Source organism: Haemaphysalis longicornis, unplaced genomic scaffold (assembly GCF_048455015.1).
Source record: "Haemaphysalis longicornis isolate Haplotype H1 unplaced genomic scaffold, Haemaphysalis longicornis Haplotype H1 scaffold_11, whole genome shotgun sequence".
Taxonomy (NCBI): Eukaryota; Metazoa; Arthropoda; class Arachnida; order Ixodida; family Ixodidae; genus Haemaphysalis; species Haemaphysalis longicornis.
Genome location: NW_027526214.1, coordinates 66,776,738 through 66,800,459, shown reverse-complemented (window position 1 = coordinate 66,800,459; position 23,722 = coordinate 66,776,738).

Here is a 23,722-nt window from a genome sequence, read left to right as displayed (position 1 = left end):
ATGAATGAGCACTGTTGGGTTCCCTTGAGTATTTTTGAAAAAGTGTGGAACCAAATGTGTGCGACACGTATTGTTGCGGTGTGGTGAGTGAGGAAATAGTATACGTAGTTGCATGGCCATTGGCCTCAGTTTGTTGAATCCAGGGCGGCTTACAGGGCATTCATGGAGATGTTGTCGAAAGCTCCCTTGACGTCTAAAGCCAACATAGACTACCTCTTTTCATTGGTGATGCTTTCTATGATGTCACCTTTCAGTTGGATCAAGATTTTCTGTGTTGATAGATGTTGTCGCAAGCGTACGTCGTGTCGGAGAAGTCATTATCTTCTATGTGTGAGATCAGTCGGTTGTGAACTAGATTTTGCAAAACCTTGCCGACGCAAGAAGTCAGTGATACTGGGAGGAAGGTTTTGCTGGAGAGTGGTTTATCTGGTTTCGGAATTTCTGTAGTGCTTGCCAGTGTTCGTTGGTAGAGTTGAGGTAGTTTGCGATAGCTATGTAATCCACGTTGCAGAGTAATTTGTTCCGTATTGGGTCTCTTCCTGGGGGGGTGTGCGGGTGAGTTTTTTGATCACCGCATCGTTCTCAGCCATTGTAAAGTGTTCGTCCTTGGTGGAGTTAGCTTCACCAGCGTACGGCTGGGTCTTGTACGTCTTGGCCCAGGTTGTCGGCTTTATTTCAATGGGGGTTGGGAGTTCGTTGAGCAGGTAGTCATTTCTTCCCTGGTAGTTGTGCCTAAGCCGTTGCAGTTGTTTGGCTGTGGCTTGCTTGGACGTCCCAGTACCCTTAAGGGAGCGTAGCAAACGCGATGTCCGTCAAGCCCCCAGTGTTCTTTTTCGCAATTTGTTGCAAACCTATGTCCAGTTTTGCTGACTTAGCAGTTGACCGTAAATCGGAGCTTCTGCAGTTATGTTAGCGATGCGAATTCCTAAATGGCAGTTAGTCACCCTTTTTTTCAATCTTTTGTGTAAGCTACGGCAGGTATCCCCGAGGTGGCGAAGGTGCGTGTTCACAGTTGGCTAATCTCCAGTGAGAGTGAATTCTCTGGTGTGTTTTTGGGTCGTTTCCAGCATTTTGGCGGTCCATTCTTGTAGGTTGGTAGTTCGTTCTGTAGGAGTATCTTCGCCCAAGATCTTCCAATTGTTGACACGGGCTATGCCAATTTTACACTTCTGGCTCTGATTATGTCGCAGTTAAATTCGGATGATATTGTGGTCCCTGCCCAGTGTCGCGTAGATCCTTGTCCATGTCGCTCGTTTGGTGTTATGCTAGAGCGTCAAGTCTAGGGTCGTGTCGCGTGATATGCTTTCGGCGATACAGTTAGTAATTTGGGCCTACGCTATAAACAAAAACTTTTGGGCGCCCGAAAAAGTGCCTCAGAATATGTTGGGTCATTGCTTAGTTCCCGTAGTACGTCGACAAAATACAGCTAAAGGTGGTAACAGAACAAAATGTGCCACCTTCGCTGGCGATATTTAAGTTCCCATCTGGCAGCAAGGGGCATTGAAGTCTTCTCCTCCACTAATTTGATGGAACTATCGTCTACAAGTTGGTGCAGAAACATTTTCGGTGGCAGAGTCCCTTTGACATGTCCCTGTCACCCTCTGCCGTAGGATTCCAACGTAAACACCGCATCCCTTGACATCTTTGCGTAAAGCGACCTCGCGGCCCAGCAGCCAGTATACATTCAGTTTGGCATCATGACTCCCCACAACGATTCCTTACACCTGCACGTACACCATCTCGCCTTGCTAAAAATATTTTTAGCGTAACTTGGCAATATTCTTCCTGAAACTATCTGTGCAAGTGTATCTTCTGTGCAAGTGTACCTGTGCAAGTGCAAGTACCTTCTTGTCTTCGCCACCTGGCTCCGATACGAAACCTTGGAAGCGTAACACGGCGTAACATATTCAAGCCATGTCCATACAGCACGCTCACCCGAGAAAATAAACAGGTTATGCTAGTGGCTCCATCTTACCTCCGACATCGCTCACTACGTTAAGATTTACAGTGACTTCTAGTGCTGGAAAAAAAACCCGACGAGGCTGATCGCAACTTTGCTGCTCTCCACAATGCCATCGCAGCCCTCTTAAAAATTGCAAATTGAGCTTCTAGGTCCCTTCCATACTTCACGGGCTGCACGGTGGATTGTCGTATCCGCAGACTACATGACAGCTTACGCAGCGATCGTTTCTCGCCAAGGGAGACTACTTAAGAAGTCGCAAAATGTTTCATCCCCCAAATGTGCACTGCCAACTAAAGCCCCTCCAGACCGCTTCTCTGCATTGGCTGCAAATGTCATACGCAAGCAAACGCTGTTACGGAGGCCTGAACAAAACTATTCCGGATGTGCTGGCTTTGTACGTCTATGTTAACGTTATGACGTATTGAAAAAAAATCTATCAGCTTCATTCAAGTACAATACAGCGATCCAGAACCAAGTACAGATTACTCGTTTGGAGCTTGTGTAAGGTCGACGGCCAACGAACATACTCGACGCCGTGCTACCACACATGGGAGACAGCCTCAAGGACGACGTCAACGATAGCTACAATGGGGGAAGAGGAACACCAACGTGCCCTCGTACGTACTAGAGACGAGAAAGTGGTGGAGGGTGAACACTAAACATGTATGATGCCGAGACGCCGACTGTCACCTAGGTGATCGGTTCGTTAGGACAAGAATAAAAAGCTGCTTTGGCGGCAGTACGAACCCAAATGAATTCGATGACTTATTGGACAAGAGATCTAGGAAGTTCACCTCGACTCTGTCTAGTTTCCTTTTTGAGAGCACCCGCCGCTTTGTATTAACCCCATGCTCCGCCTTAAGCTGTTCGGAGGAAAATGGGGGAATGGTTGTTTGTAATGTTGTTTTACTGCTGTTTTTAATGTCGCATATGGTCGATACTTTATTAGACAGTGGTGACGCCGTAACCCCCGCCTTCTGCTTTGTGTGCTGTTGTGTTTCTTTTGCTAGGGTCTGGCCGCACAAGGCCGTCTTATCGGTTCCCGAATCGCGGGTTCTCTGCCTTTTCTTTTGTATGCCGCAAAGCCTATCTCAATTTAACAAGGGCACAGCTTCGCCCTGTAATGGCTAGACCAAAATATTTAATCAAATCCTGATTTTTTACGGGTACAGAAGCAGTTTTTCGCAATCATAAATGCTGACCGGTCAAGACTTGCAGTAGATGATTCGCGGACATTTTCCTGTGGATTTCATATTGTTGAGTGCTTTGTCGCCGCTTGAATACTCGTTGAGATCTCACCATAACACAACCTCGCTGCAGTAAGCTGTTGTTCCTTGAAGGCTCTTGCGTCATTTTTTACTTCGCAATATAATTTACCCTTATGCACCTGCATGAGTAGTGAAATGCTGGAATTCACAACGGAATGGTGATGTTGCAAAGGTCACAAACAGAAAAAACAATTGGTGTAATTAGGGCGTAAGACGTGTTCACGAGAATAATGAGCATACGTGAGGTATAATATAAGACCTATTTGTAAATTATCACAAAACTACAAATTTCCTTCACATGGTTACTGAAGCCATCGGGGGTACCTTTAATGCCTTCTTAGGGTATAACCCTAATCAGCTGCAAAAATCTTTTTTTTTCCATATTTATTTATTCATTTACCCTAAAGGCCCTTACGGGCGTTACATAGGGGTCGCAATGAAAAAAAGAACACATTGCAACATTAAAAACAGCAACACCCAAAAAAATGCGAATACAAATACATTCATGTCGAAATGCATTGTTTCAAAAAAAGGGTACACAAAAGGCGCACAACAGTTATCCAATCCCTAAAATGCGAGGGTTAAAAAATGACCCAGGTTCAAAATACCACAAACATCGAACATTGAACCAATCTAAGAGGTTCAAAAATGACACAAACACTGAAAAATGATTTATACATTGAGTAATAACTGCAACTCTTTGATAAATGAGTCGTGATTACTGAGGGTGACGATGTTACCTGGGAGCTGATTCCAGTGACGAATAGCAAGTAAGAGTGGCGAAAAGAAAAATAGGTTGGTACGCGTGAATATTGGTTGAACTTTGAATCCATGATCTAAACGGGGAAAAACGCGACCAGCGGGTCTTATGTGCGAGGCAGCGAAAGAAGACTGGCTGTGGTATAGCCTATGAAAAACCGATAAAAGACTATAAAGCCGGCGTTGTTGTAGAGGTGGTAAGTTCAGGGATTGTTTCATTTCTGTTATACTTGATGTTCGTGAGTAGTTCCTGAGAATGAATCGGGCAGCTTTATTTTGGAGTGCCTCAAGTTTATTTACGAGATACGACTGATGGGGGTTCCAGATTAGCGCTGCATATTCAATCTTTGATCGAACAAGTGTTTGGTAGGCCAGAAGCTTTGTGGATGTGTTAGCTGAATGCAGATTTCGCCTAATGAATCCGAGTGATTTAGAAGCTTTGCTGGTTATTGTATCGATTAGGTGATTCCAGGTTAGATCAGACGTTATGTGGACCCCCAAGTATTTTACCATGGTTACGGTTTGTACAGGCATACTATTGAGAAAATAGTGACGGGGCTCAGACGCGCTAGTTTTGGTAAATGTTATGGCGTTAGTTTTGGGCACATTTACTTCCATCTGCCAATCCCCACACCATTTCGTCAGTTGATTAAGGTCTGCTTGCAAGGATAAGAAATCTTGGGGGTTTTTAATTTGCTTATAAATGACGCGGTCATCCGCAAATAATCGGATAGTAGAAGAGATATTAGTGTTAATGTCATTGATATATATTAAAAATAAGATAGGACCCAAGACTGAGCCCTGTGTAGCTCTGAATGGCCTCCTGGGCTAAAATCTGCATTAAACAGCTTAACAGGGCCCCAGGAGCCTTTGTAGTAGAGAGCAGACAATGCAACATTCACACAATTGAGAGGAAGAGATTATAAATTAATTGCAGTAAGCTTACAGCTCCCTGAAAGCAACGAACAAAAAACACTAAAACTTCCACTGGCATAAGTAACTTTTATACACTCAAAGTATGGTCGTTAGAATGTATGTAATTTTGGACAGAGCCATGAAACATACATACGTAATTAGCACGCAATATAAAAATGCAATTTTTTATACACAAATACACTAATATTTAAAAGGCGAGGTAATAAAGTGCTCGCAAGAACACTTGCAAAAAACGCTACATACATTCCTCTAATTTATTAAGCATGACACGTACATGGTCTTTGATAGTTGTACTTTGTATTGAGTACAAAAGTAAGCAACTTTTGTAAAGAAGTAAGGAAAAGTAAGTAAGAAAATGGGCCGCCAAAGGGCGCACGTGGGCTTGGGTGGCATCACCCGGCCGCAACGGCCTTCATTTCTGGTAAAAGCACTCATTGAAAGTCTTAACTGATTGAGGAGTTAAAAAACAAGCAAAAGAAAAGAACACAAAAAACGGAAAAAAGCAACTAATACCACACCAACACGTTGGACGAGGATGAACCGGCCAACAAATATACAATAAATAACATGAGTTCTAGCTACATGGGTGGCATTTCCTTGATCACCAAGAAGCAAATGGAGAACAAAGCATAACAAACAGTCACGGCACGCACATACATACTTAAGCGTAACCCTAATGCTAGAATATCAGCACTACAGTGCTTCCGAGTAGTGCAAGAGAACAATTCTTCAGGCAATTCGTTGAAGACAGCAGGTCCATAATAATATTTTGCAGCCATCCCGTAATAAGTGGGGACCCTTGACATCATTAAGCGAGGAATGTTCCACAGAGGTATGGGTTTAATGTTGGGATTTAGGCAATCTGTACAGCAGCACGACGATTCGCTTAGACAATATATCTAATCAGGGTAAACCGCTTGCGCTAAATCCATGGTCCCTTATAAAGAACACTCTTGGCTATGTTTTTAAACTTCACTTAGCTGTCTTTCTCGAGGTGGCAGAACAGTTAAAAAAACAACACATGCCAAAACAAAGAAAACTATAACACAAAGTTTGTGTATGTATTTTTCAAACACAGAAAAGCAGAACCACGTTTAAGTTTTGCAATATTAGGGTAGTACTTCTAAACGTTTTACATATGTGAGTCCTTTGTGTGCTCCACGACAGATCCCCGTCAGAATATACACCTAACTATTTAACAGACTCGACACAGAAAATACAGACCAGTAACAACATGCACAATTGGATGTGTGTATCGTAATGACGCAGTTATTCGCTATTGTTTTCTGTCGATTATGGAAACAAACGAGGAGACTTTTTAAACGATTGATTTTTAATAATTTTTCTGCGAACTGATTTATTATTACTTTTTTCGGCTCTACTAATGATCTGCTCTGCTTTACTAATGACCTATTTCTTCCCATTGACGCTTCTTGTCTTGTTGACTGTATTTTCCTCGACATTGCTAAATCTTTTGACACTGTATGCCATAAACTGCTACACGCTAAAACTAAGCAAACTTTTTCTGAATGCTAACATAATAATGTTGATTCAATGCGTTCTAACAGATCGCTCCCATTTTGTAACTGCTAATGTGTCCAACTCCCACCTCTCAACCGTCACCTCTGGATTCCATAAAGGATCCTGTCTTGGCACACTACTCTTCTTAATTTACATTACCGACTTGCCAAATACCACCTCTTCTACAAAAAGGTTCTCGCCAATGAATGCAATATTTACTGCGAAATTAAAACCCCCTCTTACCACCTTGCCATTCAGTGTGACTTAGACAACGTTTCATCTTGGTGCGATACATGGCTAATGAACCTAATGGTACTAAATGCAAAATAATGACAGTGTTACGTCGAAATTGTCATATTTCTACCAACTACGTACTTATTAATTCCCGCATACTAAAGTTTGCACTTACAAGTACCTGGGCGTTACAATTTCTGACAACCTTTCCTGCAGATTTACATTGACCCTATTACAAACAATGCAAACCGCACTCTTGGTTTTTTACGCCGAAACTTCTCCCTTGCTCCGATGCAACAAAAACCTCTTCAATAAAAAACATTAGTGCGACCGAAGCTAGAATATTCTTCATCTGTATGGGATCACGCGTAAACATTCATGTCAATGGTCTCGAAGCAATTCCAAATGGCGCCGCTCGCTTCATCTTGTCCCACTATTCTCGTAGAGCAAGCGTAACTCATATAAAGTCAACGTTAAATCTACCTAGCCCATCACTTCGCCGCGAAATCTCGCGCCTGTGCGTCTTCAACAAGTTTTACCATACCATGCATTTAATAAGTACCTCACTTTTTGTGTCGCCATCCCACATTTTATCTCGCAGCGATCCCGACTTCAATGTTAAAATTTCAGGCAGCCGTACAAATTTTCATTTTAATTCATTCGTGCCCGCAAAAAGCTCAGACTTGAATCACCTTCCCGCTTGCATCGCATCAATTACAAACCCGGCCAACTTCAAGAGTGCTATAAACGCCTACCCATTTTAAACTCGCTGCACTTCTTTCTACAGATTGTTATTTGTTTTTCCACCAACCCTCTCTCTAATGCCTGGTGCATTGAGAGAAAATAAATGAAATGAAATCCGGTACGTTTTTTGCATCATAATAAATATTTGCGAAGGCGAGAGAATAACAAGAGTTGCTAGATACCAGTGGGGTGTCACCAGAGTATTTATAAATTTTCATAGTTTTAACAACAGTAGTTAAGTCATCAACATAGAAATTAAAAGATGTGACAAGGAAGAACCACACGGGACACAACTCTTAAGTGTGATATTATAACTAAGTTACCATGCAAGTAGTACTGTAGAATCTTTTGAATCGTTGATACACAGCCCCATCGCCATCGGCAGCCATTGGCCTTCGGCTGCGAACCATCTTCACAAACTGAGGCCAGTCTCCCTTGACTGGCATCATCATCATCATGAATAGCACTTCACGAGCGCACGCATTGCTTCTTTTTCTTCTGCTTACCGCTCGACGTTCCATTAAAGACAGACCTCTATGGTCGCTTCTCTCCCCCCTTGACGGTCGATTTTCATCCTTGGGGGTCGACGGATCCCATAATTACCACTTATGGACTATCCCGAAGGTAATTTTAAAGCAGAGATAACAATGGCTCGGTGAACCCATTACGGTAGAATTTAGTACAGCGTATACCATGGCCAAAGAAATAAACCCTTTCTTAACCTCATGAAATAACCCAAACGATACCTCATTCTGATCTACGCTGCTATGAAGGTTATCAAACAAGCTTTGAAGGAACACCTGTGTTCCCGCGCCCGAGATGAACCCGTAGTAATGCTCACTTAGTAACTCCTGGTTTGTTACGAAGGATGTCACGACACCCAATATGTTCTATTGTAGAATTTACGAAAAACAAGATATCACTGAAAAAAAGCGGTAGTCTGAATGTCTTGTTTTTCCGCTTTTATTCAGGGGAACCACGCACGGGCACTTCAGACTGTCTGGCCAAGAACAATGTTTATTTATGTTGCTCAATAAAACCAAAACACACCTTTAAATATCAAACATTTCTGCAGAGTTCACCTATGTGTCAGTTGTCAAGCCCTGGTGAATGTTTGGGGCTTAAAGTACTGACTATGCAATGGAGACCAGGCTCTGTAAAAAACGGGATTTATCCGGGCAATGAGACATGATTTGGTACATTATTGTGGCTTCCACACTGCTCTGGATTGTTTTGTTCAAACGAAAACGTTTCATTGAATTTGTAGGCTGGTTCGGAAGTAGTGGAACCAAAGTTGTGCTCGAATATATTTTTGCGGACGGGTGTTGGTTACCTTGTAACTAATTTACTAAAGACAAAGATTTAGCCATATTGCAAGTGGACGCTTTGAATTGTTCTGTACGGAATTGCCTTATTCCAAAAAAATCTGCGTAGTGTCTTTATTTCTTACCATATAGAACTCGCCGTGCAGAGTTGTGCTGTCACGGGCTCGGCGACATCTTGCCCAAAGCATATTTTTTTATCCATGCCAAAAGTCAAGGGATCAGCCATTAAGGCTGAGCCCTGTGTTTTTAATTACTAGCGTTTTCTTACACGCTTGCTTCATCTGGCCTAAAGTGTCAACGAAATGGTCATATGCAGTGAGAATATGAAAATAAAATTACGCTACAATGACCAGACGACAAATGAAGACACAGCACACAGTGCGGAATAACAAACTGATTTGATTTCTGCGCACATATTTACAACTACGAGGTGGCACGTGGAAACAAGAGAAGTTTAAAATGCAAAACTAAAATACACACAAAAAACCACACGCAGTTTGCATGCACACCTTCACCATGACACATGCTATCGCAATCTGTTTAACGCCATCAAGAAACGCAATTTCTTTGCTCAAAAACCACATTAAAGCACCACTAATGCACACATCTCCCAAGCGCGCAATTTCCCCTGCCTCAATTATTTCCTATATTATAATATTCCTATTATTTAGAATGTAAGAATTCCAGTCGAAGCTAGCAAGTTCTTTATCGCTTTTTTCTATGATAGCGAGAGTGTGAGTAGATCCAAATCTAAAGTCTGGGAGTTGGTTAATTGACCCACGACTAAGTAGTGATTTCTTAATTCCAGCATGATACAGAACCGGCCGACCAAGAAAGGTCCGATGCTCGCACGTTGACGTGATCATTACATGTGCGGGCGATGAATGATGAAAACTTTTTTAGTATCAATCAATGGAGAGAGAGAGAATGCTTTTTATGTGAATTGATGAGGTCATCCCTGACAGAAACAAGGCTTGCTATACGAGATGGGGGGTGACTACGTTTATGAGTGGTCAATATAAGACATTAGAGTACGATAGGAAGAAGACAAACGTAAAATGTTAAAAAAAGGACAAAATACCAAGAGCACGCAGCCAGCAGAGTCCTGCGATAAAAATACAATTAAAAAAATCGTTAATGGAAACGCTGAAAAAAAAATGAAAAGTAAACGACGCGAGAAAAATGAGTTGCTACACCAACCCAAGAAAAATAAATAGATGAATGCCACAGTGCGAAGGATAGATGTCGTGACACACTTTATCTGCCTGTTTTCTAGAAACATTTGTCCAGTTCAGTTCCTCGTAGGAACTGGAGCAGAACTTTTGTACCTAAGACACTGCCAGCACTATTGGTCCAAGGCCCAAGAAAATGAAAAAGTTTGAGACTGCCTTCATGACGTACAGGAAAGATGGAGTTCGCTGCAGTTTTTCGCGCAGCATTGAATCGAGGAAAGACGCACAGCAGGTGATGTACAGTCTCGCGCACAGCGTAAGTCCGGCACAGGGGGGAATCTACCCAACCTATCGTAAACCTAAAGCTCCGAGTAAACGCCACATTCAGGCGCACTCGGTGCAGAACTCCTTCACACCCCTTGTTGAGGCCGCGTGGAGAACGGAAGTCGCAGTGTGCGTAAATAGTGTGCAGTGGTAGATACCTGCGGGGAGGGTTCTGCGACTCCGACCTTTGTGCAGCCCATCCACTTCCGAAGACAAGGGCGTCGCGGTACTCTCGAGAGAAAGGAAGCTGCGTCGTGTTGCTCAGCAAGTGGCATGCGCTGGCGGCTGCTTCGGATCTAATATTGCCTTGTATGTCCAAGTGACCAGGCATCCACTGAAGAATGATTTCGTGACCTTCTCGCACTGCCATTATGTGAATTTCGGCAATTGCACATACAAGTTAACTGCGGTTGTTGTGAAGCTTTCGGAGTGCTTGTAAGGCGCGGCGCGAGTCGAGGAATATTACCCATTGCTGGGCATCATGTCGGCTTAGAATGTTTCATGGCTGTTTTCTTTCGATAGTGCACCGGGATTATGGGTTCCACACGCCGATGGCGAATGATCCCGGGCGAACGGAGCCATCAGCATAAACATGTGTGTAGATTTCTAAGTGCTAGAAATATACTCGAGTGTGAAGAACTTAAGCGTGGCCGCAGCCATGGCAGACGTTTTGTTAAATACGGGTATTGACAATGGGTGTTTAAAGCACTTCATAGGAGTAGGCCAGTATCTCTTAGGACCTTAATGCTGGCTGAGCTTGATCGATAATATTCCTTTGGCCTTGTAGGTCTGAGCTTAGCATCCGAACTTCCCAAGTGTATATGTTCTCTGTGCCGTCTGATATCCGTAGGCACGTTGATGTCATGTGTACTGTGGTTGCCGCACTTCAAAATGTTTACATTCCCGTTAAATATACCTTGGTAGAGTTTACAATGTAGTATCGCATTAAGGTCGATGGCAACACGTAATTTTGGACAGATCGCCTCTTCCTTTTTGCTGAGTGTGCGGTCTGCCTTTGGGTGTTATTTTGTGTTAGTCTATAGTATTGCAGTATTTCTAGGTACGACGAAAAAAGACGACGAAAACATACTACAAAGCAGACGGAACGCGGGAGATGCTCCGCCACGTTCATTGACACCTGCTACAGCCCCGAGTGCTCGCGACCACTGCACGAGATAATGCTGGCACCCGGCAATTGAGAAGCTGCCAGCGACATCGGCTGCGGCAGAGAAGCGATACCGTAAATACAGAAGACAGAATATAAGAACCGCGGATATCGGAGGCTGGTGCGTGACCGGGATGTACGTTAGTCCCCTAAGATGCCGTCCCCTAAGATGTCTTCTAAAAAAGCAGCCTCCAGAACTCCTCCTAGCAGAAATGTCGTCTCCCCGTACGTCGAGGAAAGACGGCGGCGCCCCAAGACAGCTGCGTTCGCCACTCTGCAACTGGAGCTCAGAGCATGGCCAGCACGGCCTCTAAATCACCTGGACCTTGCGATATCACCACACCACGACTGCGCCTCTAGGACGTGAGGTAGGACAAATCCGTTTCCGCAGCGAACACCTAGCGTGAGCTTGGCGTTATCCAACTTGAACTCTTTCCGGAATATTCGAACTGAGATTTTTCCTTCATTCCCTGACTTTCAATTTCCTGCCTGTATGATCGCGCTGTTTCTATACCGTGTCTTCGTGCTCAGGCCAGCAGGCTGGGAATATCACCGAGAAGCAGAAGGGGGATTACGAATGTCAGGCATCCGAAGCAGCGGTGTTTCTCACAGCAAGCTGATGCTGCGAAACCTTGGAACTAGCAATATAAACCATTCGCGCATGAAAAATAAAACAACGAGTTTGCTTGGCGTTATCCTGCCACCCTCCGAACCCGGCTCGCAATGAATAGCATTGTAGCTTTTAAGCCCATCGTGTTGGCATCTCCCGGAAATGTGACGCCAACCTGTGGACCCTGTGTCCGAAAGTTGAAGCGCGGACCTGGGGATCCAGCAAACCAAAACGAAGGCAGTAAAAAAACTTGTGGGCGTTGGCCCTGCGTGCCGGGCTCCCGCAATAGACATAAGGAGCGAGCTTTGTGTGTGTTGCTGAGATTTGTACCTCCACGCTGTGGTACGGTAGTGAGCAGATGTGATATACGACTGCCGTCGATATTAAATACGACAACGCAGATAAGGCAACTGCCAGAGGGAGTTTGTTTCTAACAATTTTGGCTCCAGCAGCGCCCTTGTTTTGCGAGTGCTTTGACAGCTCTCCGCGGTACCACACCATGTTTTGCTTCGATCCGAATGTGCGGCCTTCTCCTCCAGTTGTTCCAAACTAGTTCGTGTTTTGGTTGCTGTGTTTCAGTGCATCGTGTCTGCGCCCGGAGTACGTTTGCGCCTCTGTGCCTTGTTCTTTCTTTTTTCTTGTACCCGCTGCTGTGTGGAAAGTCTAGCCACTGGTTAGTTCCCCGGTTACTTGGGAAGACTTTTTGTTGAGTTTATTTGACTGGCAAGGATTTTTTGTTTGTTTGTTTGTTTGTTTACTTGTTAACTATGCACTGACTTGTAATCAAGTCAAAATAGCCTGTTAAATCTCTTCCTGGGTATGCATCCGTAGTCACCACTATTATTATAATCGTGGACATAGACCGTACGAGTAGAGAGATGATCCCTGTAACTGGCAGCCATGGCTTCGGTCTCGCCTTAGTCGTTCTTCCGTTAACATTTCCTGGTACCGAAACCCGGGAGGATGACCGCACGCGACGACGAAGGAGACCACCTACGTCCCCTCCGGCTTGAGGTGCTTAGAACCCCGCGACTGCGCCTGTTGTTCAGCTGATCAGCCCCGCCCTCAGCCGGAGATTGGCATGGCTGGCCCTTACCGCCCACCTACGACTGGCTGGAACCTTCAACGGGACGCCGATACACCCCGTCACGTCAAGGGTACCATGCTTGGGAGCACATGTACGTCCCCCCAGTACCAAGGTGGTGACGACCTAGATGCCCTGCCTTCGTTGAGAATAGTTCTTTGCGCTGCATTTACGAGGCTGCTTAAGGCAGTGACTGCGCTCCGGCGAGCTTCCTCACCATCTGCGTTGAGCTTGGAGTTTGCTATCAACCAGCTCGAACAGAAGGACGCCGAACTGAGGCTGAACAAGGCGATCGGTGACCTTCTGGAAGGAGATGAGTATGAACATAATTTTTACGACATAATGCAATATTAAGAAAGGATATGCGGGGTCCTTAGTCGGTTGCGATCGACGTTAACCGACCTACGAGAACCCGGCATTAAATGTACCGGCACGGGCACTTCACCCCGTCGTGAAGACCCTACCCACGTCGGCTCGCGGACGTCGACCTTGCGAGTAGTGCTAACAAAGTTGATCTCGACTACCTACAGCCAGCTGAACGTTCCCCATACTTAGAACGTGCATAAGCCAGATACGTCGACGTTCCCGTCTAGTGCGCTGTCTGCAATGTCGACTTCAGATAGCATGAGGCTAAGACATTCATTGGACTGCAACGGTTGTAGTGCGGAGATGCAAGCAGTTCTAGGTCCGTCAAAAGTGAAGTGCGACGAGGAGAACAGCTTCTGCCCCAGGGAGAACGAGAGAAGACATTCAAGGCTAATGTTTCTGGAAACGTCTCGAATGTCTTCTTGCAGGATCAAGCCGTCGTTGCAGGACGGGATTCAATATTCCCAAATGCCGAAGATGAGGCTGAGCGCAAAGACAGGCCGTTGGGAGCACTAGCGAGGTAGTGTCGAGGGTCCAGGCGAAAGGCAACCGTCATGAACACGAGTTTTCGCTTTTCATACTAAAGGACCAGACAGCGGCAGTAATCCAAGCATACGACGAAAGCCCCAAAGAGGTCAAGTACGTGAAGGAGAAGACATTTCCACCATCATTTCCGCCACCGTTCAAGTGTGTCTCCAGGTCACACACAAGTAATAGCGAATACTTACCAGAACTTCTTGAAAGCTCACCAGCTCTAATAGACGAAGTAGGGCAGCAGGTTGCCGCCAGGCGCAAGTGTGAGGTGTTACATCTTACTGACGTGGGAGAACATCAGCAACCCTTGCTCGCCTTCCTGTTACATACAAAAAGACCGCCCAGCCTGGTGTAGAACCACCAGAACAGAACAGTCCCCTGGCTACGAGCACGAAAACGAGCTTGTCAAGAGAAGAAACTACCGAAAGAGCGATCCTAGGTAGTTCCAAGACTTTTCTAAAAACGCCGCTCGACTGAATTCACACGAGCAACCGCACCACCGACACGCTAACTGCCACTGGTCTAAAGACTGCAGTACTTCAAACCTTTCAGGAATCTTAGTGCAGAGCTTGGTGGACGTCCGTTTGGCCTTGTCAACGCCTCGCTCGACTGAAAGCTGCGCGACGAGGCAAGCACCGCTGGAAGCTGAAAAGCATGGTAGCATTCGATGACGGCTACCCAACTGTATCAACTTTATGCCAAGAAAAACAAAACTAGGATTGCGGAAAAATTGTTTATCGTCGCCATGAATTTCTCGCGGGCTGGAGTGAGAGCAGCAACAAGCCATTTTGAGCCAACAAAGAAGCAACCAACCTTTGCTGCTATGCCGCTCGCATTAGCTACACGTGCCTACTCACCGAAAACAACAGCCCTCGTTGCTTCTAACTACGAGCCTCGCACACGGAAATATTGTGATAAAATGTGTACAGAATTCGATTCTTCAAGGTTGATCTGTGACTCAACGTAAAGTAGTCTTAAACTCGTCAGAAGCAGCATATCAGTGTGTGCCATCAAAGGAGTACACAGGAGCGGGATCGAGACGCGGTACCCGCCTGTGTTGCGCTGGTACACTGAACGCTTGTGCTGGTAAACTGAACGATGCGGCGCGTACCCCTTAATAGCAGACGTAAACGTTGCGCTTGTGGGAGTGTGTTAAATCTCCTGGGTACGCATCCGTAGTCACCACTATCATTATCATCGTGGGGACCGTGTCAGTAAAGTTATCGTCCCCGCTAAGGGCAGCCATGGCTCAGGTCTGCCTTGCGTCGTTCTTCCGCTATATTTTGAGTCTTAGTATATTGATTTTCCTTGCATAAGTTCATTTCTTCAAAAGCTGCCCGGTAATGCTGTCACCTCTACTGCTTCCAGCGGTGAATCCGCCGCATCGCCGCTTTCACGACAGGCGGGCGGCGCCAAGCTGAAGCTTTTGACCACAGAACTATGCTCCAAGATCGACGAAACGTTGCCGTCTCGTATTCTTATAGAAATTGTTGAGACGGAGTTGCCGACCAATTCAGAGGTTCTCGCTGCTACGGTAGCTCTGGTACAGCGAGTCGAGCGCTGTTTCCAAATCAGCCTTGCGCCTCGCTGGGGTTTGCTTTTCTGTAGTTTCTGTTTCCGATTCTGGCGGACTTGCTTTTGTGCAAGGTGTCAGCTCAATATGAGTTACTGCTGCTTCTTTTCAACGCTTCGGCGTTTTGTTACGTTGACCCAAAATCGTTACCAATATTGGCTCAGTCTTCTTTACCTCAGGAAGGCAGAACGAACCAGACTCGAACCTGGGAGCAGCGTCCCGCTCTAACATCACCATTGCTTGTAGCCGGATTTTAAGAAAGCGGTAAGGCTTCCTCATGCATGAAGCCTGGAACGAAGATATACTCGCACGTGTAGTGTAGTGGCTCTAGGCTTTCTGTCACATCATTTACCTTGCCTGTTTTGTAGTCTGGTTGGGCGGAAGCCGCTGAGGGGTCGTTGTCTGCAGCAGGCGTACCCTCGTGTTGCGCATCCCCTTCCTCCATTGGGACGCTCGACGCTGGCTCCCGCGTTGACAATATCATTGAAAGGATGATGCCGGCAACTTCGGCGGGATAACTTCCGAGGTTGATGGGTTTGAGCCGCAGTGAGGAGGCGGGTCTGCAAGGGTGGCTGGGCGAAAACCCTTGTACCCGACGGTCAAGGGTCGAGGGTAATTTGGCTTGCCTGAAGTGCCATTGGTAGGGACTCTCCTGCCGGGCGCCTTCCCAGAGTTCAAGGCCGACCGCAGGTGGTTTAGGACACTACATATGCTTTCTCGATACGCCAAGGCGTCGAAATATTCTGGCTCGACTTCATCATGGTCCAGAAGCTTAAATTATTTTCTTTTCAGTTTTGTACAGTGCCGCGTCATTTCTCTCGAGCAGATCAATGGCCGCTTGAAATTAATGCGGATGCGGTGAGGCGGCTCCCAGATCTGTCGCCACCTTAAGCAGTCGGTTACCAGCGCCCTGAAGCATGCGCTGCTGGCGGCGTAAATTATCAATCGCACGAATTCGTCAGTCATCAGGTGATCTGGGCCAGCCATGCTGACCTCCGGCTGAGGGCGGGCCTGAGCAGCGTAAACAGCAGTCAAGGAGAGGGATTCTGCGAACCTCAAACCGGAGGGGACGTCGGTGGTCTCCTTCGTCACGCGCGGTCGTCTTCCCGCGTCTCAAGGCAACAAAATATAGCGGAAGAACAACGTAAGGCAGACATGGGCCATGGCTGCCGTTAGCGGGGATGATAACTTTACTGACACGGTCCCCACGATGATAATGATACTGGTGACTGTGGATGCATACCCAGGAGGAGACTTAACAGGCAATTTTGACCTGATTACAAGCCAGTGCACAGTTAACACGTAAACAAACAAACAAACAAAAAAGCCTTGCCAGTCAAATAAACTCAACAGAAAGACTTCCCAAGTAATCATAAAACTAACCAGTGGCTAGACTTTCCACAGAGCAGCGGGTAAAAAGAAAAAAGAAAGGGCAAGGCACAGAGGCGCAAAGGTACTCCGGGCGCAGACACCATGCACAGAAACACAGCAACCAAACCACGAACCAGTTTGGAACTACTGGAGGAGAAAGCCGCACTTTCGGATCAAAGCAAAGCATGGTGTGGCACCGCGGAGAGCTGTCAAGGCACTCGCAAAACAAGGGCGCTGCTGGAGCCAAAATTGTTAGAAACAAATTAGACGTACTGCGAGACGACGTTTTTGCTAGGAGGAGTTCTGGAGGCGGTTATTGTGTAAGACATCTTGGGGAACGTCACGGGTCCGCCCACTCCACTAGCGTACATCGCGGTCAACCACCAGCCTCCAACTTCCGCGGTTCTTATATGGTGTCTTCTTTATTTACGGTAGCGGTTATCTGCCGCAGCCGCTGTCGGTGGCAGCTTCTCATTGGCCGGGGACCGGCATCATCTCGTGCAGTGGTCCGAGCGCTCGGGGTAGCAGCAGGTGTTAATGAACTTGGAAGATCATCTCGCGCGTTCCGTCTGCTTCGTAGCATGTTTTCGACCTCTTCTCTACACGTCGTTATTTTTCTCCTTCCGGATTCTTCTCATGACAATATTCCCCCACACATGAGAAACAATGCAAAATTCATCCCTGTCCAAAAAAACATGACCCCAGCTTTTCGTAGGGCTAGGCAACAGAGCGGTGCAGAAGTGCTACAGAGGAAGTACGGAGGACGGTGCGATGCACTATACACTGATGGTGCGGAACACCATAGTAGATGAGAAAAGTTTTCAGATGCGTCCGATGACAACATGGCCAGGCCATACGTGATTGCTTCACGATCAGTAACAGGCGTCATAAAGGCAAGAAAGTTTCGATAGCTCTGACATCTACTTCCAAAAATACCAATGTTTTATCTACGACTCCAAGAACGCTATAAACAATCATAAGTGAGGACGAATATCACCTGAGGCGGTCAAAGTCCTTGCAAGAAATCCAATGGACCATCTTCTGTTACTCACCTGGACCCTGGCCCATCAGACCTTCAGCGGCAATGATGGAGCAAAGGAGCTGGCCGAGTACTCACTTTGCGGGCAGGTTCCGGCACACCTTCCAAACAACACAAATTGTCTGAAGAAGACAGGATGTTCTCGTACCAAAATTACTGCAATACTATAGACTAACAAAAAAAAGAATACCCAAAGGCATACCGCAAGCTCAGCAAAATGAAAGAGGCAATCTGTCCAAAATTACATGTTGCCATCTACCCTAATGCGATACTACTTAGTTAACTCTACCCAGGTGAATTTAACCGGAATGTAAACATTGCGAAAGTGCGGCAACCACAGTACACATGACATGAACGTGCCTGCAGATATCAGACGGCACAGAGAATATTACACTTGGGAGGCTCTGATGCTTAGCCCAGAACTAGAAGCCCAACGGAATATCGTCAATCAAGCTCAGGCAGCCCTCAGATCCTAAGAAATACTGGCCGACTCCTATAAAGTGCTTTAAAACACCCATTGACAATACCCGGAATTAGCAAAAGTCTGCCATGGCTGCGGCCGCGCTTAAGTTCTTCACACTCGAGTATATTTCCAGCACTTACAAGGCTACACACATGTTTATGCGGATGGCTCTGTTCGCCTAGGCTCATCTGCCGTCGTCGTGTGAAACCCATCATCCCGGTGCACTATCGAAAGAAAACAGCCATGAAACATTCTAAGCCGACATGATGCCCAGCAATGGGTAATATTCCTCGACTCGCGCCGCGCCTTACAAGCACTCCGAAAGCTTCACAACAACCGCAGTTAACTTGTATGTGCAATTGCTGAAATTCACATAATGGCAGTGCGAGAAGGTCACGAAATCATTCTTCAGTGGATGCCTGGTCACTTGGACATACAAGGCAATATTAGATCCGACGCAGCCGCCAGCGCATGCCTCTTGCTGAGCAACACGACGCAGCTTCCTTTCTCTCGAGAGTGCAGCGACGCCCTTGTCCTCGGAAGTGGATGGGCTGCACAAAGGTCGGAGTCGCAAAAGCCTCCCCGCCGGTATCTACCACTGCACACTATTTACCCAAACTGCGACTTCCGTTCTCCACGCGGCCTCAACAAGGGGTGTGAAGGAGTTCTGCACCGACTGCGCCTGAATGTGGCGTTTACTCGTACATTGAAGTATAGGATAGGTTGGGAAGATTCCCCCCTGTGCGAGCTTTCCGCTGTGCGCGAGACTGTAAATCACCTGCTGGGCTTCTGCCATCGATTCACTTCTGCACGAAAAATTGCAGCGAGCTCCATCTCTCGTGTACGTCATGGAGGGAGTCTCAAACTTTTTCATTTTATTGGGCCCTGGACCCTGGTGTATTTTAATTTTGCATTTAAAACTTTTCTTGGTTCCACGTGCCAACTCGTAGTTGTAAATAAGTGCGTAGAAATCAAATCAGTTTGTTATTCCGCGCTGTGTGCTGTGTCTTCATTTGTCGTCCGGTCATTGTAGCGTAATTTTATTTTCATAGTCTCACTGCATATGACAATTTTCTTGACACTTTAAGCCAGATGAAGGAAGCGTGTAAGAAAACGGTAGTAATTCAAAACAGAGGGCTGAGCCTCAATGGCTTACCCCTTGACTTTCGGTACGGATATAAAAAATATGCTTTTGGCAAGATGACGCAAAGCCCGTGACACCACAGCTCTGCACGGCGAGTTCCGAATGGTAAGAAATAAAGACACCACGCAGAATATTCCGTTCAAAATATCAACGGAAGAACTAGAGAAGCGAGACCTGGGCCGTGGTTGCTCTTAGCGGGGACGATAACCTTACTGACACGGTTCCCAGGATGACAAGGATAGTGGTGACTACGAATGCATACCCAGGAAGAGAATTAACATAGCCCTTGCGAACTTAATATTCGTCCCTTATGTTCTTTTTGAAGTATTTTTGTTCTTGTATAGTTTCGTTCTTTGTTTTTATTGCCCCTCCACTCTACAATGTATTTTTACCCTGAGGGTACAATAAAAAAATAATATAACTGAACGTACTTGATTACAGAACCCTTAGTCGTCGTGAAAGTTGGAGCATCACAGCTACTTAGGTAGGGAGGCCTCATTTCAAAATTTTGATTAGGTACTCCTGAATATTGGTTGCGCGTTCACGAAAACAAACTGCCTGATCATACTTCTTTATTTTACCAGGGCTCTGGTCGCGATATGGTTCTGTCACTCTAAATAAAGGGGTCATAAATGTAGCTCTCTATTGAAGGGATTGTGCAGAGGTAGTGCCAGGCCAATAACAAGTGAAATGAAGGTCAACGTAGAAGCGTTGGTGACTTTTCAACTGTGAATGCGAAACATTTAACGGTGTTTCGAGTCGCTGCCTTCCAGTCTCTCGCATTGGTACAGTAGCATTAGTGGCCAAGACTCTAAATTCACTTGAAATCATTGAAGTAAGCACTTAGAATGCGTGTACATGTGAGAAAGCGCCGCGCGACATTCCTCTAAGTTATCCACAGCATAATAATTATGCTGGTATGGCGGTACACAAAGCAGACAGCAAGACCGAACACGATAGACTGTGCAATGAAACGGACATCAACGCAATAGCTGCTTCACTTAGTGTCGCGCCGGATGAACCGTTAAACAATGTAACATGCAAACATCATATACCGTAGTGACATCCGGCTACTTATTAGCATAAAAGGGGCAGTGTGACACTGCCCCGTTTTTAGAGTGAAAGCTTTCTTAGCGGACCAAATGGCATTCTCTCAAAAACTTATTACATTCCACATATACCAGTTGCTCTACCGAAGAGCTCCGATAACATCAATGAACACACCGCGCGTGCTTGAAACCGGGGACCGCAAATAAAGCCTTCGAATTACTCTCTCTGTTAACCCAACTTCCATTGTGTCAAAAAGGTTACTTGGAAATGACAAAAAAAGAATAGTTTTAAATAAGACTTCACCCGCGTCTACCTTGAAGACGCAGTGCAATAGTATATCTTTATCTCAGAAACCACGCAACCGTGTACACTTAGATCGTTTGTAGATCCGTTACTTGTGCTCGAGAAATCGTCTCGTATGTTCGTTGTTTGCTTGCGATTTGGGAGTTTGAATGTTGGGTGACTGGTTGGATGCACTTTAAGCGAAATTTGAACGAACTTTTGGCTTTCGCCCTTTTCTCTACTTTCGTTATGAAAGCATGGTAAATGTTTGCACTATAAGGGTAGTGTTTCTGCGCGAGATATGTAACCATGCTGCTATCATCTCTCAAATCGGTGGCAAGGGGCACAGTTTGTGTAGTTTTGCCGATTTCAACGCCTATGATAACGTCAGGTTCAAGTTACCTTCCTCGGTAGCCCGATACAGCGGCTGTGGCAGTTTTTACGTAGATGAATTACAGGAATGGAATTGAACTGGTAGTAAATTCCAGGAATGGGAATGAGATAAATTCTGTAATTCCGAGAAATTGAAAGGAATGAAACCACGACAAGTTCCAATTCCACGGAATGGAATTGGAATGGAATGGGGATGCTCATTCCGCAACACTGCCGCCGACATGGTTCACGCAAGTAGAAGCGCGCTTACATGTGCATAGCATTACTAGCCAGGAGACGAAATATAACAGCGTCGTGACCTCGTTGTGAGGCAGGAAGGAACGCGAGCTGACCCACATCTTCGAGGCCCTACATCCGGAGGCGCCATGCGACCGCCTAAAGCCAGCGATCATACTTCGAAAATTGGAGTGAGAGCGCAGCAGGTTGCACCAGCTCTGGAACACCGAGGAGCTCGGCGACAGGCGACCCTCACAGCTGCTACATCAAACGCGGACATTATTGGCTAGGACCTCAACGATCCACTTCTTCGGGAGCTCTTCCTTCAACGCCTCCCACAGAACATGGTATTGGTACTTGCAGCAGCCATTGACATGCCACTCGACCAACTCGCAAAACTGGCTGACCACATTGCTGACTACTCTCGGTCCCCAAACATCACCGCAATCGCCGATACGCCCTCCACCTCAAGGGACGACTCCAGGCTTAATCAACCTGAGAGCCGCATTGATGAACTCAACCATCAGCTTTCATCCCTCGCACCCCTCTTGCGCCGACGCCGACGTGTTCGCCATCCCCGTCCCGTTCTCAACATCGCTCCTCACCAACCCGCGATGAGCCTGGTCCTTTGGGCGTCTGCTGGTATTATCGTACCTCGGCACTGCCACCCGCAAGTGCAGCCAGCTTTGCTCATGGACTGGAAACTAGGAGACAGGACACTGTCGGCGGCAAGTGAACCCGGTCAAAGAGTCAGCCACCTCTTCTATGTTCCCACAAGGATGCCGGCCACGACTTCTTGGGTAGATACGGGAGCAGAGCTCAGCGTCATACCAGCCTCTTCGCTAGACCGATGACGCCGAGAATTTGCCTCCCCGATAATCACCGTCAACAACTCGCCGATCAATACGTACATCGAGCAGTAGCTCACAGTCAATTTTGGCCTACGTCGCACCTTGCGGTGGCTTTTCACAACTGCCGTCATCAAGCAGCCTATTCTCGGTGCTGATTTCTTTGCTTTCTACAACCTGGCCATGACGTGCACTCTCGACGCCTCGTGGACATGACGACGAGCCTTTTGGTACTGGGCGTTCTCTCTTCTGCCACGGCGACCAAAAATTGAGCCTTTGTGATATCATCCGTGTACGAGAACATTTTTGCCGATTTTCCTGCGATCAAAGGACCCTACCCGGGAGAGTCCCTTGTGAAGCCCACCATCACCCAGCACATTGTCATGAAGGGACCCTTTGATTTCGCTCGAGCAGGTCGTCTTGTGGGATGGCGTTATGGCATTGCTCGTCGAGAGTTCGAGCGCATGCTGGAGCTGGGAAATATCTGTTCATCCTCAAGCAACTACGCGGCAGCCCTGCATAAGGTACCCAAAAAGGACACCGGTGACTTGAGGCCCTGCGGTGACAACCATGCCCCAATGCGATCCCCGTGCCGGAGCGGCACCCGCTCCTGCATTTGTAGGACTTCACCGCGAGTCTGGCACGCTGCAAGATATTCAATTCGGCGGCCATTGTCAAAGCCTATCACCAGATACCTCTGGAGCCAGCAGCCATACCGAAGACTGCCATCATTACACCATTTCGTGTATTCGAATATGTCCGCATGCCTTTCAGCCTGCGAAACGCCACCAAGACCTTTAAACGTGCCATCAGCGAGGCTACCCGTGGTTTAAAATTTGTCTTTGCATACCTTGACGACCTCTTCATTGCAGGCTCACCACAATACGAACAGTAGGTGCGAGCCCTTTTCACTCAGCTTGACGAATATGGTTTAGTGATCAACCCCAAAAACTTCCTCTTCAGCATGCAGAGAGAGAGAGAGAGAAAGACTTTATTTGAGGCCAGCAGGGAGTGGGAGGTCGGGATGCGCAGAGCCTCCACATCCCACCCACGTTCACGACGTCCTCGGGACTAGGCCCCGCCGGTGTCGGCGTGAGCGGTGCGCGAAAGGTACTCGGGAGTTCGTCCCTTTCCCCCCCGTCTGCGACTCGCTCCGCTTCTGCCTGGCGAGAGCAGCCTCGAGCTGCTGGACGGACTATCGAGTTCCTGGGCCACTGGGTCACTCCACTCGGCATCAGACCCTTCGAAAGGAAGGTGAAGGCCATCCAGGACTTTCCACAGCGAACCTCAGTTAACCACACCGAACCACAGAACCTCAGAAGCTGAGAGAATTCTTCT